This window comes from Thamnophis sirtalis, unplaced genomic scaffold, assembly GCF_051295495.1.
Source record: "Thamnophis sirtalis isolate CommonGarterSnake01/CBP01778 unplaced genomic scaffold, rThaSir2_p1.2 scaffold_2, whole genome shotgun sequence".
NCBI lineage: Eukaryota > Metazoa > Chordata > Lepidosauria > Squamata > Natricidae > Thamnophis > Thamnophis sirtalis.
In genome coordinates this window covers 130,229,339-130,247,918 of record NW_028261382.1, presented here as the reverse complement: position 1 = coordinate 130,247,918, position 18,580 = coordinate 130,229,339, and the positions used below count along the sequence as shown (strand labels likewise).

Below are 18,580 nucleotides of genomic sequence, written 5' to 3'. Positions count from 1 at the left end.
GGATGTTGTTGTATAGGGTTCATAACTACACAATGTATAGTCCTTAATGGAATTATATTTACATAGAGGGAAATATACACTGGGATACCTCAATGCTCTGTCTTAGGCCAGTACTCTTCAATATCTTCATAAATGATTTATGAAGGGCATAGAAGAGGAACTCATCAAATTTGCAGATGACACCAATATGGTGGGAATAGCTAATACTCCAAAGATAGGTTTAAGATACAGAAGGATCTCAACAGACTTAAACACTGGGCCCTATTTACAAAATGAAATTCAATGGTGAAAAAAGTAACATTCTACATTCAGGCAAGAAAAAACAAATGCACAGGTATGGAATAAGTGGTACCTGGCTCAAGAGTAATAACTGTGGGAGAGACCTAGTGGACAGTCACTTAAATATGAGCCAGCAGTGTGCTGCAGCTGCCAAAAAAGAAAGTGAAGTCCTAGGATGTTGTTTATTGCGTACTGAATCCTTACTGACTTGGAGCTTGATTGTCATACTGCCCACCCAATATGGATAAAGAGTTAAAACCCACTGAAGATCATGTCCTAACAGGGGATACAATAGGAAGGTACTCAGAGGTTGGCATTCTCCATGGCAAGTTTAATCTACAATGAACACTTAAGGAGAAAGAAAAAGGATGGATTGGGGGGGGGGCAGGAAGGGGGTGCAGAAGCTATGGCAAGAGTCTTCAACACTATGTGAAACATGGTACTGTCTCTTTTCTGCACTTCTAATTTGTTTTCCTGTGGGTTTCTCTGTACCTCCAACTATGGAAGAAACATTTGCCCTGGTGGTGAGACTTCTCTTAGATTACAGTTCTAGATTAATCATATCACAAATCTGGCAAATCTGGAATACCATATCATGGTAATCTAGTCTGAAAAAAGGGGTTATGATACATTGTCTTCTAAAAAAATACTCAGAAACAAAATAGGAAAAAAATATGCTGCTTTGGATTCAGAAGCTCCACTATTATTTTTCATTAAGGCTGGATATATCCTTTGCAGTGAAGTAGATGTGGATGCACAACCATGTGGAGACTACAAGAAACAGCACTATTATCATTATAGTAATGATAAATAAAGAGCTCCGATGCCTTCCCAACTATTTCTGTGAAACAATTTGTGCAGCCCTAGCTTTCACAACAGTTTTTTGTCTTTTTTTCTGTGTAATAAGGTTTATTCTTAAGTGCAGGAAAAATGTAGAAGAAAAAGACAAAACAGCAATGGAAAAATAGATGATCACAAAAGGAAAGTTGTGACATTTTGCTGCTCAGTAAAACAGCATGAATTAAGCAGAGGTGTTGCATAATAAACCCCTCACCTTAAAGTACTTTCTTTCATAAGATTATTAAATAAAATAAACCACCTATTAGCATTCCTAATGCAAACAAAAGAAAAAGACATAATTAGTACAACTAAATAATGAATTCCTCTAGTATTTTTTTTTTACCAAAGTAAAAGTAGGCAATAAAAGTCCTATATCATTAATGGAAAATGTAGCATCTAGAAGTAAATAGAAACTATACCTACATTTCTATGGTTATTTGGTAATCACTAATAAAATGATTCATGATTCTAAATTTAGATTTTCAATTTGTGACTTCAATATGATTTAAAATACCAGCAACTTTTCTATTTCTTGACTTTAGTGTATCCAAAAAATATGAAGGACTTACTACAAAGGAGCTTGTAATGTGACATATGCTATATAACTATAAAGAATTACTTCACATCTGTTTGTGATTATTTTGCTGCTGCTTTCCCCTCCTCCACATTTCCTGCTTTCTTGTATCTTTTTATGACATATTAGGTCTTGTAAATATTTTCATTTTTCTTGTGTCTCACACTCATATCTCCAATACAGATCTAAATCTCAGAGATTATGGAAGACCATAAACTACCGGATAGTTTTCCAGCAATCTAAGCTGCCAAGTTATTACCTATTTGGCTGAACTGGTCCAAACCGGTAGGAACGGTTCCCACCCTTTTAGCCTTCTAGAATTGATAAAGAGCTGGCTTTCCTACCAGGCATTGAGATAGGGTGAATTTGGAGCCCAAGGAATGTGTGGCTTGATAGAATGGAGATTCAAGTGTGCAGTTTTAATGTCTTTGGTTTATTATTGCTGTAAGCCACGAGAATCATGTCTAAACATGGCCAACCATATAAGCCACACACACACACACACACCCCACACACAGAAATTGTATTAATACTTTTTTCTGTTTACAATATAAAAAGTCAGATAAAGCTTTCATAATATAAAAGAAAATTGGAAAGTGACTTGACACTTAAAAACATGTACATTATATAGACTTGGTCTGGCTGAGAAGCCATGCAATGCCATGGTGGTGCAGGGCATAGGACAACAGGAATCTTCAGCACTGTGGACAGATCCATGGAAAAGAAACTGGTTGACATTGACTTATGAAAAAATGTTGTCTCAGCAACACACCACAGCCTTCAAAAATGTTTTCCCAATTCTGACTGATTTGAGATTGTGATTTATTCTACTACCCCTTTTGAGGAGCAGTCTGCTTTTCATTGGGCGATTAACTGATCCTGCAGTTGGTGGTTTCTGATGTTAAGGACTATATGGAGATGCTAAGTGATTCTGAAGTCTTAAGGGATGATATTGCACATGCCTGGAGTAGCGCAGGATGTCTTACTCTCCCAAGCATTAAATAAAACCAAAGCATTTTAACCTTGTGATATTACTAAATGTAACACCTGCTTTTAAAGCACTGCATTTTTCTGAAAGGAAATATAATTCAAAATTTAAATTATACAATTTTATAAAAAATATGATTATAGACATGAGATTTTTCTCCTGTCATCTACTGTATTTTTTATGAGAGGCAAATTACAGGTTTATGGAATTCAGTTATACACAATGTTCAACAAAAAACTTCATGGGTTTTTCTCAACCTATTCTTATTCGATTTAATGAAAAATATTTTAAAAAAACATGTAATTACAAAATGGGCAAAGATATGTGTAATTGCACTGTATTTGATATGACTCTAATTGTTTGAGTATTCTGCAGTCTTACTGGCTTGAAACAGTTCAGTGAATCCAAGGAAATGACTTTTCCATTAGAATGTATCATTTAGTTACATCAGGATCTGCAAGTAACTATATGGAAGCTACTGTTTGGGCTATATACGGATGGCCACTGAAATAATGTAGGTAACTATTATTGATATAGATGACCCAGTATAAAGTTGCATTTCTGGGCAAAGGCAAGAGCTGTGGCAAGATAGAAAATAAAACCCAGTGCTAAACTGGGAATCATGGCCACAGTTTTGAACCTCCTTGACTGAACTGAATAACACAAAATGCTTGGTTATCTTACAGAGTTGTCATGCAGCTTCAGCGAGGAAGCAATGTGTACCCTGGGGGGGGAAAAAGAGCAGGCTTGAGACGAATAACCTCCTATTCTTCCTAATTTAAAATAATATCAGCGTCATTAAATAGCCAATAAGGAAGAAAAAAAAACCTGGTTATTTCAAAGAGAAGTTCAAATTACCTCTACATGTTATCATGGCAAATATAGATTTCACAGAAAGTCTCTTGGACCCACTATTTCAGTTCCACCAGAGTGAAGAGATATTGAGTGGAGCTGTTTCTGCTGAAGACAAATGGGAGGAGAGAACGTTTGTCCATCCTCTTTCCTCCTTTTGATTCTGCTACAGAAGATGCCTCAATCCTACAAATCATGTTTTCTAGTAGAACTGCTGGTGATTAGAAATACTTTTCTATTCAGCATCAGAATGCTCTGCTGGATCAGAAGCCTTTTAGGAACTGAAAGGGTACTTTATTCTGTGGGGACATAGATTCCGAACCCAACACTGCATTTGCTGCTTAAATGCAAATGGTGTTTGGAGTGATGACATTGCCAAAGAGAATTAGTGAATGGGAAGCTGTAGTGTTAGCCTTTGGCTGACCAACTAACTCTTTCCTTTAAGCCAGGAATCCCTTCTTTTTGACTGGGCCTATTTTGCTGCATTGATCTTTTCATAGCCAAGAGCTATAACCAAGAAGACAGAATTTAAGCATAAGGGCATCACTGGAAGATCTGATGCTGGACTTTCTCACAGGTCTCAATTTCATGAGCATTGGAGGCAGTGGTGGGATTCAAATTTCTTTTACTACAAGTTCTGTGGGCGTGGCATGGTGGGCATGGCACGGCTTGGTGGGCATGGCTTGGTGGGTGTGGCAAGGGAATCTTCATTCCCACCCCACTCCAGGAAGGTTACTGCAAAATAGCCATTCCCTCCCGATCAACAGGGACTCGGGAGGCAGAGAATAGATGGGGGCTGGGCCAGTCAGAGGTGAAATTTACCTGTTCTCTGAACTACTCAAAACTTCTGCTACCAGTTCTCCAGAACTGATCAGAACCTGCTGAATAGCACCTCTGATAGGAGGTATTTATGGAACATAGAACACATTTAAAGCATAACATACCTATTTCCCTCCACTTTCTGCGATTCAGGTACACATTCTTGACATTCTTGACATTCTCTGGCAATTGAACATGAATTGATAACATTTTGTCCATATATGCTTTAACCTTCCTTCAGTTATTTTATTCTTAATCTTAAAAAAGATCTCATAAAAATTACCCTTCTTCCACACTGATTAGTCACAAGAAGGGCGTAGGAGCTTCCTATTTTTTGCATAAAAGAGAAACTTCATGGACATGGCATTTTCTTCAAAATCTTATGAAATGGTTCGCCAATGCCTCTCTGGGCTTCCTGGGCCAGATTGAAATTTCTTGGTAGACTTCCATACAAATACTAACCAGTTTTGACTTTACTTTGCATTTTGAAATCAGCCAAGCTGTCATCTAGCTCAGGGTTTTCTAATCTCAGCAACTTTACAATATGTGGAGCCCCCTCTGGGGAATAAGCCCACAAATCTTAAACTTGCTGAGTTTCAGAAACACTGAGCTAGCTGGCAAAATGTATGTTTCCAAGCTACATTTTAAATCTTTTTAATCAAATAATAATATATTTGAGGACATTCTTAGTCAAACTGTTATAAACTTTATAAGATATATTGTTCCTTTGGCCTATATCATACACCCCTGCAGAAGCTAATTAGTTTCAATGAACATTTCTAGTCCTATTTGCATTCTAAATTCCAGCCTGGGTATTTTAATAATCAGAAAAATGAATCTATGTGAATGACTAATTGGACAGTTTGTCTATTTCTGGAACATTTATCCTGACATTGCAGAAATTTACATGATTATTTTTAATACTAAATCTTACAGATGTTCTCTGAAAATAATGTAGCTTAACAATTATTAAAAGTTCCCTTTCTAGGTCAGGAAGACAGTTGTTAAAAGCAGAAAGCGAGGAGTGGTTTGCAATCTGGAAATCAGATCTATGTTCTGTAACTATTCATGAAAGACATAACTGTGGTGTGTGCCCAAATGTTTTCAGTTTATACAGACATAGATCTTCTCACCACTTCCCTCCCAGTCCTAAGAACATATGAAAGAAAAAAACGATTAAATGTCAGTGGTTTTCTTTTATAGAAAACAGTGAGTCTTTCTTTAACACAAAACTGAGATTAGACAAAACACAGATCTTAGAAGCAATGGGCCCATATGGGTTTCTATTTTTTTGTGACCAAAGGACTGAATTTAATTCAGTTAAAACTTCATGAGCTAATTTCATGGAGCATAGAAAAAACATTGAAAAAGTTTTTTTTCTTACTTTATGTATAAGAGGCATTTTAATTATCGCTATCAGTGCTTGAGTTTACAGAAAACCTTACCATTAAATTTGAACTTCTGTTATGTGAAGAAATATCTGGAACAGAAGAGAGCAAATCTTCAGTTGTAGATATGTCTTCACATTACAGAAGTTCAAGCACAAATCAACATACTGTTTCCAATTATTTTACCCATTCAGCTTTTGACACAGTGAAGACAGATTGCAAGTTAGTTAAAATGAGGGAAACAAACGATTTTATAATTTATTCCACCAATAGTAGTTAAACATTCTGGTTTAACATTATGTCAGAATGTCATATAGTGACCATTAGTCAACCCAACAATATATTACTTAAAATGTATGGGACAATAGATTACAAAACTATTTAATTGAGTAGGGCAAAAAATCCTTTAGGTTAAACTCCTTTAGATTTTTAGTATTGCCAAAATTATTTGGAAATAGTTTAGAATATGGTATATTCTATGGCAGAGATCATGGTGTGTATGTGTGTGTGTATGCAGAGGTGGGCTGCTACAGGTTCGCCTGGGTTTGGGAGAACCCATAGCTAATGTTATGGCTGGTTTGGACAACCTCCAAATCCCATCCCTGGCTGGCCCCACCCACCTCTCCCCTCTCCTCCCCTCCCCTCCAGGAGTATCCATGTGGCTTATTTTGGATGCGAGTTAAGTGCAGGGACCATGCGGAGGCTTGGGGAGGGAGAAAAATGCCCCCCCCAGAAGACCTCCTGAGCCCAGAGGAGGCAGTTTTCGCCCTCCCAGAGGCTCGAGGAAAGCCTCCGGACCCTGGGGGAGGCAAAAACAGCCCCCCCTTGTGGTTCAGGAGGGTCCACCGTGGCCACGCCCACCCAGTAACTGGGCAGAGAACCTGAAATTTTTGCTGAAAAAGTTTTGAAGCACACCCCTCTGTGTGTGTGTGTGTGTGTGTGTGTGTATGAACATTTGTGTGCGCCTGCACACACCATGATGTGTACACTTAGTCAACTTTTGCTTTGATGAACAAAGAAATCTGATGTGGTATAAAGCAGTTTCATTTTCATCTAACTATGGCCAATTCTCTATATTATTTAATTAATGAATTTGCTACTGCCTATAGACTTAGTAGGAAACTTCAGCTATTCATAACTCTCCAGCCAGGGAAATTTTGTATTAAGTATATTTTCAGCATCTGTTTCCCACATTCATAATTTTACAAAGGCTCTGTAAAGATTCCCCCCCCCCCCAGCCTTTTTCCCATTTCCATTGCTGATTGCTGAAACCTGATAAATCAACAGGAGGACATCTGTGCAAGCAGGTCTCTGAACCATGAACCAATCCTGCCACCTGGCAAAATCTTCTTTGTTCCTTCCTACTGTCACTTTCCCCCTTCCTTATTTTTTTTTTCTTAAGTGAAAACACCTAAACTAGAACTATTCCATTTTTGTACTCCTGTATTTAGAAGCTCTTTCTCTCTATGTCTCCCCACCCCCCTGTGGAGGGTAAGCTACTTTCCATCACATTGAAGCCTGCACTGCCAATTAAACCAGCCTAGCCAAGAAAGGTTATTCTTTCACTCTCATTCCTTTTCTTCCTCCTTCCCCCACAACCATAAATGCTAAATGGAACATTCTTTTTTTATTCTTCTCACCAGCAATTAAAAACTAGAGGAAGATTTTTTTTAAAATCGTTATCTAACAATCCACCTAAAAATATAACAGCGAAGAGAACTTCAATGTCTCCTGTTAAAAGGGTAAGTTCAAAGCAATTGGTAACAAAATGTGAAATGATTCCTTCCGTTTAGCTAAAAGTGTAATTATTGGTTTCCTAATCTTGACAGCTAAATGCAGCTGGTCAGGTCACTTTTGAATGAGACAAGCAAGGACTGCTGTTGTCAAGCAGCAGCACGTTTCCAGTGCCTCACATATAACCTAGAGTGTTTTGCTACTTAGAGCAGTTGTTCCCTATGGATTAAGACGTAACAGAAGCCCAAAGAAACTCTGAGCCTCTTGAGATCAGAACTGTTAGCAGATCCACAAACAGCAGGTGAAAGTTCTCCAGAATGAAGGGCTGCAGGTGTTTAACCGGATGCCGTGCAGATAGTTTTCTAGTCCCACCTCACCTTTCAAGTATTGGAAGTCAGATTCCTGGCTACTTACACTTCCTCCCCAAACTTTCAAAAGTTAAATAAGTAAACAAATATCCAACTTCCCACCCACAAATATTACGCAATACTCAACATAATAATACATTAATGATTGTAGGTTACAGCTGCAATTAAAAATAGCTGAAAGACATGTTTTTGTTGTTTTAAAAAAATCCTAAATTTTTCAAGAAAACATATAGAGGCATTAGTAAGGAATAATTGTAAGAGAAATGGAAAACAAATCTAAAGTAAAAAGTTTGTGAAGTATTAAGTAGTCAATTTCTTAAGAAAAATTATTTCCTAATATCCAGAAAATTGCTTTATTGCTGTCATTAACCAGAACAACCTAATACGTAATAATACTTCCTTCTTCTTCCAATTTTACTCCATGTTAATAGAAATAATATTTTACTACATCATTCAGTATAGCATCTATTACAAAAGACATCAAAAAGAAAGAAACTCAGTGCAAAGCCGGTAATTCCGCAGGCTGGTTCTAAATTAATGCATTTCAATTAACAAAATCTTCAAACCCACCACATATAAACATAAGCTATTTGGGATAATGCTACAGATGTAGGAACCTGGTTAGTCTTTTTTTCTCACATACTTTCCTCATTTAAATGTTAATTCAGACAATATGGGCACAGTGAAGAGGCATGCATTCCAAAAATAAATGATTCTCACAATCCCAAAAAATCAAGTTAGTCTCACAATGCTCTATGTTTAGTGGCTTCAAGCAAGCAACATGCAAACTTAGAAAGGATTACCTTCAGTCTAAAACTCCTCTTCATGTAGAACTGCACAGACTCCAAAGCAGAAGCAATGCACTCCATAAACTCTGCCTCCTACATACATAGCAACATGTTAAAAAGTCATTTCTAATTGATCCAATTCTTTGAATTATCAGATTCTTGCCTGCTCTGATACTTTCTGAGTCTATATGCACAGCAACAGATCACTACCTAATTTGGCTGCCAAGCCTATTACACTGAACAGACAATGCCTTCTCTGTCAGAACAGAGAATGAATAGTATCACAAGGACACTCCTCTCATGTACAGATCTGAACTTCTTTCTCCTCCTCCTTTCAAAGCAATCTAAGTAGGGTGAGAACGGATGGGAAAAAAATCACGGATATCTGTACTACGATGCTCCCCATTCCTCAAAGGAAATAATTATTATTAAAAGGGCAGTAAGATGATACCATTCTTTTTTTTAAAAAAAAACATCACCTCACAAACCCAGATGTACAGATGGAAAGTATCTTCTAGCCTCCTATTTTTATGCCAAGTGACTGAATGTAAAAAGAAAACATCTGGAATAACCATTATGAAGTCTAGAAAGTTTGTGCAAAAAGACAGGCATGAAGAAAATTCAGTTGGAATCATTTGAATATGGACACATGTCTGTTGTTCTCTGTTTTGAAATGGATTTGAAGATATAGCGTTTGTATTTTAAATGAAAAAGCAAGAGTTTCAAGTAAGATTTTAGTTAAGAAAGTAGATAAATCTTTGCAATGACAAGAGATTTACTTCCTCCTATGGCAGCAATGAGAATTCTCTTCAGTAAACATTTCTGGAGATGCAATAGATTGCATAAACATCTTTCATACATTGCTCTCCTTCAAAATACATGATTAAAGGTTAAAGTATTTCTTTGATAGCTGTATTTTTAATACAGTTGTTCAAGTATGACTCCAGTATTAAAAAGATGTTGATGTTAGTTTGAACTACAGTACTGTAGATGAAATGTTAGATAGTCAATGCTGTTATTGTTATTTTCGTTTCTTCCACTATGTACATTTTATTAAGAATTTCTCTATGATATAATATGGATTTTGAACATACATACCTCACATAGACTATTGATAACATTCAATATATTTGTGTTTGAATTTCTGATTTTAATGCATTGTTTGCTGTCAGGAAAATGGTTTTATAAAATTCTGAGTGGGGTAAATACAAGTTAAGTTTGATTTATATTGATCGAGAAAATATGAAGCTGACAAACGATCAAATATGAATATAATGAAATTCTTTTACATTCCTAATCTGAAAGCAGTTGTATCTAATGACTCCTGGGCCTTCTGTTTCCTTCTCCTACTGCTTGAGGCAATTTAGAGCTGCCAAATGTGCAGACAAACAGAGAGTGCCTGTTTGCCATCCTCTTTCATTTGAGAGTTTCTCAGGGCATTTGACAGGTCACTGCTGGAGAGAGAACATTAGATCAGATGGCCCTTTGGCTAGAATTAGGACTCTCACAGGAACTCTTCCAAAATTTCAAGTTTTCACCTTAGCCAATGATGTAGATTTACATTACACATTTACATTGGTAATAAATCAGAAAGAAACAGTGTTCAACTTTGCATGTGCATTTATTTATAACAACTTTCTAAACATCCGAGACAACTCACCCTGCAGAGTTGAGGCAATCTTCTGATGAATAGGGTCCATGCAGCAATTATGTTTGACACATTTTTTAAATACCAGCTCCATGACGATTATAAGAGCAATGAGTTCATTCAATGAATTTCTAGTTCTTCCAAGATACAACTTGGTTTTTCTACTTCTGCTTATTATAGCACTTGTTCTCCCAAGTGGATAGTAAAAGGAAATAGCACATACATCTTACAGATATTTGTAAAACATTTATTGCTCAAGGCCAGTTTGTTCATTAATTTATAAAAGTATCAAATAAAATTTAAGTCATATAGAATTCTTGCAGTCAAATGTAACTCACGGAATTAATTAATATTATTGTGAAGCGATTGCATACAATATTCTTTCATATTATTTATGAGAAATATTTTTTATGAAAAATAAAAAGAACTTGAGTTTAAAATTGGGAAAATCAATTACTTCAACAGAGGATTCAAGAAACAGATATGTTCAGAAGATTCTCCTGTCTCATAAGAAAAATTTCAAGGAAATTCCTGCCACCAAATGTTGATTTTCCTCTTCACCTGCTATAAAAATCTGCTCGTGGGCCTTCCAAAACAGTGGGAGAAGATTGAAAGAAAGAATTGAAAAAGCCATTCTCCGTTCTTCCATCTAGTTAATATTGCATCAAATAAAAAAAATCTCCATGTATGGAAGTGCCTTCTCATTTGCATAAAAAAAGTTTAGGACTTAATCTACCGAAAACATACATAAATAAAGGTGTTGCAGGATCCAATCTGGGTCGGTCACCAGGACCAGAGAGGACTGGTGACTGATCCAGATTGGATCTTGAAGTTATACAATTGGCTGAATTGTATATTTGAGAGCTGGATTCAGACACAATCAGAGCAAGAATATCCCTTTATGTTCTGACAACAATGGAGATGAAAAATATTACAAGTTTAGAAAAAAAAATCCCTTAGAACTCAGTTCACTTAAAAAGAAAACCAACACGTTTGTTGCCTAAAATGTCATGGAGTGTTTATTGGACAAGGGAAAAAAGGACAACAGTGTTCTTGCACTCTACTGGAGTTCTTTCCATTCTCAGTTACAATATCCTCATATTGTAGTCTTGGAACACTTGCTTGCTATTTGCCTGGAGAAATAAGAAATAGCCTTGGTGAATCTAATGAGATTCTTCTCACATGAATTGGAAACAGTTTTTCCAAACCAATTAATTATTGAGTACGAAGGATCTTAAAATACCTACATTGAGGCTTGAGCTAATTCTTCCTGAATCTATTCATTGGATTGCACAGTGATCAATGGATTCATATACACTGAAATAAATAAAAGTGATAAAAATAAATGTACGGTTTTCAGAAATAATTAGCTTTGAGGAGTGGCAAGAATTATTCAATATTAGACAGGGACTACAGGTGTAGTTTGCCATTTCAAGTGTACTGTTTGTGTCACATATAAGAAGAGGAGTGGCACTATTCAGATTAAGCATTTAGGAAGGTTTTTTTCATAGGGGTATTTTCCTTTTTGTACTTTCTTCTGTTATGTTAGTGACTCTGAATCACAAATTTAATGAATATGACTTCAAAAATATAAAAGTCAACTCATTTACAATGATGGCATGACTAAATAATAAAAACTCCCTGGACATAATTTAAATTATGCAGAATATTTCCTAGGGTAAATAAATTTGCTAAGACTTTAAGACACAAGGGAATGGTAATAACAATGCTTTTCTGACATGCCATAAATGATTAGAAAGAATGTCAAGTAGCATGCCAAATGACTGGATGTCAGTATAATGGAAAACTTTGAAATTAAATATTAATGGAACCAGAAATGTGTTCATTCACCAGAAGGAGATGCCAAGCATTGTATATTACCAGCTAATTAATCCTAAAACTAGTCCCAAAATTTGAATCCTAAAATTTTGAATATCAATACAAGGCACATACAAAATTTGTTGCTTTTTTTATTTGCTTTTATAGTTTCAGACACAATAATGTTAGAATGAATGATGATTTTGATGAGAAATTATTTAGAAAAAAATGGTTTTGAAGTACTTATAGTTATGTGTGAAAGTATGGATTTTGCTAAGTTTGGCTAGCAGAAATTATGTTCATGCACAAAATACTCGCTTTGCTCAGAAGTCAATCTACAACGAACATGTTACTAAGATATAGATATAGTAACAGCCAAATGTGTTTGATTTATATAGTCATGTTCTTCTTTTGTCTACTTATTTTTTGTGTTGACATTTTGTCATCTTGAAAGAAAGCTGTATACAGGATACATGTAAATAAAATTGGGACTAGGAACTTAGCTGTTAGAGGATCATGAATCTGGATTGACAGAGTTGTCTCCCCCAGCTCCCTTCACCATCTTCCATCTTTAATGTACAACCGCCTACATCCTCTAGAGTCACTTGCTATTTTGAAAGTGTCAAAAGCTTCCTTCATTTTAAATTAAGTAATATTATACTGCTCATTTTTAAATGTTTGTTTCACTGTTCCTTGCACTACTCACTACCCTTAGTAGAAGTAGAGATAACATCAGTGGCTCCATTACAATGATAAAGTTATTTCCCAACTCTAAAATTCCTTTTTTGAAAGCAGTCTGCCACTGAACATTTAGATACCGCTTTCTAGCTAGAAATAGTTCATCATTTTCACATAAGATTTTTTTTTACTTGCTATAAAAGAACTACAATTGAATTACAAGGTTGTTAATGAAGATATGATGGGGTAAGAAAGAAATGAACATCACAGTTGGAGACATAATGTCCCATTTTTTAGCTGATTAATGAAACATTAACATTAGGCTACAGATAAAGAGGTTCTCTTTGGATCATTCTATAATTTTCTTTTTTTCCCCAAAGTACATATTTATGAGCAACTCATCTGTTTCAGGAAATCAGCATGCAGGAGGCATAAAAAAAACATTGCAGCCCATTAGGCTGGGGTGTGATAAATTATTTGTTACAGATACCTTGAAAATATTACCTTCTTTTTTCTATATAGCCACTGTCCACCTACGTATGAGCTTTATAACAAATTTGTTGAATATTCTCCTGCCATTAACTATTACCCTAACAAATTATATTTTTATTAAACATACATGTCTTCACCATGTAAAACATATTTCCAGAAATGCAACTACTTAAAATGCATTTGAATTTCAGAAGCTTAATTTAGATAGTAAGGATTGAAAAACAAAAACCAGCTCATGGAATGAGACATTCAGAAGTAGATTAAAAAAAAAATTGTCCAGCTTTAAATAAAGAAAAGCAATTTCCAGGAAAAAAATTAACACTTTCCTTCAATTGAAAATAACTGTGATAAATTGCCAGTATGGGCAGAATCTCATTTAGTTTAGCACAACATGAATATCACTTACTACATTTCCAATTGTAATGTGCAAATTGTTGACCAATGCCCAATGTTGAATCTTTCAGCAGAGCTTTCCAGTGAAGAGCTTAACAGTTTTTACCCAAACTTCCCTCTGGTAGGACATGTATAAAACAAATCTTCTTTCTTTAATAAAAGCAGAGTGCCTTTTATTTCTGTTGTTCTGCTTTCTCTGATCATTCTTTTTTATCCTAGTTGTTTGTACATACTAGCCTTGACTCATTAAGATTAATGGGCTCTGAATGTTGATCACATGACTATGGGGATGCTGCAACAGTTGTAAGTGTGAAAAATGGTGATAAGTCACTTTTTTCAGTGCCATTGTAACTTTGAATAGTAACTAAATGAACTGTTGTAATTCAAGGACTACCTGTATTGAGTATAAACAGTCAAGATAAAAATTTCCTTGAGCCAATGAAGAGATAAAACAGGAGGTAATCAAATGCAGACATTTCTTATTAGGTTAAAAGTAGCATAATAATGAATAATAATAATGTCTTCACCATACTAGTAATAATAATGAATAAATCTGTCATTGATCATGCTGTCCGGAAAGAATGAATGCTGCAGATTGACATTATCTAGATTTAAGACTATGAAGTATAGAGAATGATATGATGTGCTGAGTGTGGATTAAGTCTGAAATAGAAATTTTCATCTAAGGAATCATGTAATGGAAGATGAAGCTAACATAGCTGGATAGTAAGAGAAGATTGAAATAATTCTGAAAAAGCCAATGAAATGAATTGCCTAGAAAGGCTAAGTACCAGGATCCAGTCCTGCATTCTTATTCATATGAGCAACAGCCAGTGATAAGGGAAGGGGCATGTCTGATGCACAAGAATATCAAACTAATTACTTTGATCCATATAGAACACGGATGTCAAACTTGCGGTGTCATGTTGCCATCATGTGATGTTTTGCAACTTTTTTCCCCTTCATGGAGCTGGAGTGGGTGTGGCTTGCATGTGATGGATCCAGTCCACAAGCCACTAGTTTGACACCCGAGTAGAAGACCTGGAGGCTGTTATACCAGAAGAATAAGTAATAATTGGAATATAACAGGGTTGGAGAGGTAAAATGTAAGAATTGAATCGGAACTGTGGCTACACAGAGATCCCCTTCAATGAGAAAGAACAATAATCTACCAGACTCTTCCATGCTATATTCATAGTTAATATTATTTCCTTACACTTCTTTCTCTTCTTTTCAAAAAAGCTGTATTGGATCCTTAGGAGAGCAATTTACTCTAGCAGCTGCAGACAGCTGTGAACTTTTCCATGAGGTCTGCAGCTGCTGCTTCTGATAAATCAATGATCATTCTATGATGAAAAGGCTTTAGCTATCCCTGAAATAAGATCATTTGCTCATATTGTGGGAACTCAGGCAGCCAAACTGCTATTTTATTTATTTGAGCCAAAAAGGAACTTCTTTCATCTGGGAACCAACTGACTAAAATAAATGTGCCCGAAAGAGAGCATGAAGAGAATTAAGATTAATTATGTAAAATATTTCTGACTCTTGAAATAGAATTTACCTCTTCAAAAGAATTTATTGGTCTTTGCAATAATCATTTCATATTCTGTTTCTTCATGTTGAAATAATTAAAAAATGACTACACAATACAGCCAATTTCAAATTCTTCCTTAATCACTACAAAATGTCTTTCAATATAAAATCAGGCTCCAAATTATGCAGAGAACTTAGACATCATAGACCTTGAATAGGATTTCATCTAAACACCAAACACTGTCAATTTTCAGAAATAAGCAGCCTCACATCTGGTAAGAACATTACATTCAAGTAACTCATCAAACACATAATACAGATTTTCCATAAAGTTCCTAGGCAAATTCTTCTGGAGTTTTCATCTTAGTCTTACAATTGCAGACAGCCAGACTGGGACATTTTACTGGTTAAGACAAAAGGGCGTTTGGTCCATATCTCTTCCTGTTGCCTGGCAACTACAGGAAACTCCACTATCCTCTGTTTCAAATGGCAGCACTATCTGCCATGAAGGAAAAACATAAAGAGGTTATGGTATATAGGTATATAGGAACAAATGGGGTAGGGATTGCATCTCCCTAATTATTTTGCATTATTCTGAAAGTGCCCCATTTCAAATCAGGAGTGAAAAAGTTACAAAATGGAATCAAATTTAAGAGACCAAATTAAATCAATACAAGACCTTTCAAACAACCTCCCTGTATTATAACCGTCCAACAAACACTCTCAGTAACAGCCCAAGGAGTAATTTATGGCCTCATAAATGCTTTCCACAAATGAACACCATTCACTTGTAAGTACCTCATCCATTTTAGTGCCCTATCCCAACTTCCTTCTCTCAGCTATCTTTAATCTCTTATTAATATATTTATTCCAGCTGGGTCCCTTCATCTTGTGGCTCTCCTAGCAACAGATGTTTTAACATGACCTACTCCCATCAACTGATATTTCCTCTTTTTAATGCATCATTGAATTAAAAACAGTGGAAATCCCATATGCATACTGTAAAAAGAAAACTCCATTAAGAAAAATACCTTTTTCCAAAATGGCTTTTAAACTGATTCAGCTGAGCCACAGTTCTGGCCTCCGTTAGGAAAAGGGCAAAATTGCTTTTGCAGAGCATAATCAATACGGCATTGCTAAAGTCATAATCAGACCGGATGAGTTTTCTTTCTATAAACCCAAAGGCATACAAGTGATAGAAAGAATGATTGTACATCTCATGAATTAACAAGCAGAATCTGCCTGAGATTTTACATTCTTTGTTTTCTTTTTCAAAACAACAGACGTATCTTAAAAATACTACCTAGGTGGAAACTGTTCTTTAAAAACAATTCGGCAACAATATCTTGAACATGTATCACAATTTGCTCTTTCAGCACAGCCTTGTTAATTTACCCTAAAGACTTATCTTTAAGGTAAAATCTCTGCATATAACAAGCCCAAGTTGTCACTGCCATATGTTTCTCCTTCTAAAACAAAATGTTGCTTTTATGAAATTTCAGGCCCTGACAAAGACACATGCGTGCACTGGATATCAAGTATTAGGCTGTAATGGTTACCTCAAGCAAGAGATTTTTAGTGACATGAAAGAACAATTTGTTAATTAATTATTGCTGTATTTTTACTGTGGTTGGGAAAAAGAGATGTCAATGGATTTTGTGTTTCAGGTGTCAAAATAATTTAACTTGCCTTGGCAACTATGCACCTTGGCTGGGCATTGGTTATAGCTTTAATTCAACCAGCAAATTAACGTAAGTTGGCCTTATGAACATCTTACATGTTAACAAAGGGATGGATAAGCTAGTATCTGCACATGTTCTACAAAAGAATCTCTTGTATTTGCTAGGTTGGCTGAGGGTTATGAAACATATAGTTCAAAACATCTAGATATTGCCTCCTCCTCCCTCACACTGAATCTTCTTTTTTTTCTCTTTTAACTGCTAGCATATAGAAAACTAGAGCAGAATCTCAACTGAGTTGTATACTGAAGGTGATGGAGCAGTTGTGGGATTCAATTTTTTTTACTATTGGTTCTGTGGGTGTGGCTTTGTGGGCATGGCAGGGGAAGGATACTGCAAAATCTCCATTCCCTCCCCACCCCACTAATCTGATTTCCAGCTCCTTTCTCCTGTTCAGGGCAACAAAAAGAAGATCAGCTGGGAGGCTAGAGGTAGTGAAGGCAGGGCCAGCCTATTTGCCATTCTCTGAACTACTCACAATTTCAGCTATCGGTTCTCCAGAACCTGTCAGAACTGGCTGAATACCACCTCTGGCTGACCATCTTTACACTTCATTACAAACTTCGTTACAGAACTTTTTGATCAAATTATTTAGCAACTGAACATGTCTAGATACTTCTGGTTCTTGATTATTGATGTGGGAACCCCCCTCCCCAAAGAATGAAATATTTTGGGAAATATTAAAAAGGCAGGATAAAATATTTCCCCTAAAGGAGATATAAAAATCTTAAGGGAGGCCCCATTTTCCCTGCTCCAAGACATTTTGATTTGTAAACTAGCTATTAAGGTTTAGCATATGGTTGAAAGCATATGATTATGACGCAAGAAAAAAACCATACTCCTTCAAAATGAAAGCACCTGAGAAACCTACAAGCTTTAGGTTTGAGATGAGCTTTTTTTCTGAAGACAAAAAGGTACATATAGGGGGCTGTAAATACAATGTCTGTATGTGTAGATGCAGCTCTAATAACTTTTCCCAAATAAATATTTTATATAAGTAGTGCTACTTGTTACATTAGCAGAAAGCACACTTTTTGCAACTGGACATTACAGATGGTTTTTCAGTGAAGTGGTGATGTCTTCTATACTTTCTGCCCAGAGCAAGGTTTAACAGTAAAGCTATAGAGTGAAATATAACCATAAGTTGGAAGTTGTCCCTTCAAAAAAGGAACTATACAAACTAGCTTTATCCAGGCATCAATTGGACCTTATGCTTAATGAGCATGTCATTAATATTTTTTCAAGACTGGTGAGTTCTTTTGAACAAATTGTTGCTTCTTAAAATGATTTCGCATGTAATACATTTGGTACTTGAGATGGAGTTTTAGCTGCACAAAAAAGTCATGAGATCTTATTCGGATGCTATTAGAAGTTTGAAATTACTATGGCCTGAAGGAACTGTTACACATTCTAACTTGTTAAAGGAAGAAAGTGTATTAGAGTTTCATTATTTAGCTATAAAAAAGCTGTATGCCACTATCCAACAGCTACTTTCACACTTTAAATGGGAAAGGGCCAAAATTCCATTAAATTCTGACCAAAAAAGAAGAAAAAAGCATTTATTTAGTAATCCATTAAAACCCTGCAGGAAATGGAGAATGGAGCATTTAATTTTTTTCTCCCATTCTGTTTTAGCAGAATTTTAAAGG

The 18,580-nt window shown here is 35.7% G+C and overlaps 1 protein-coding gene across 1 annotated transcript in view; it reads right to left on the bottom strand.

Annotated features, from left to right (window-relative positions):
* Positions 1 to 8,771, bottom strand: part of PAG1 (phosphoprotein membrane anchor with glycosphingolipid microdomains 1) — a 38,739-nt gene extending 29,968 nt beyond the window's left edge. Inside the window, exon 1 of the mRNA XM_014073012.2 lies at positions 8,646 to 8,771. The gene's annotated coding sequence lies outside the window, so the exon portion shown is untranslated. The remainder of the gene's footprint in view (positions 1 to 8,645) is intronic.
* Positions 8,772 to 18,580: the final 9,809 nt, after the last annotated feature.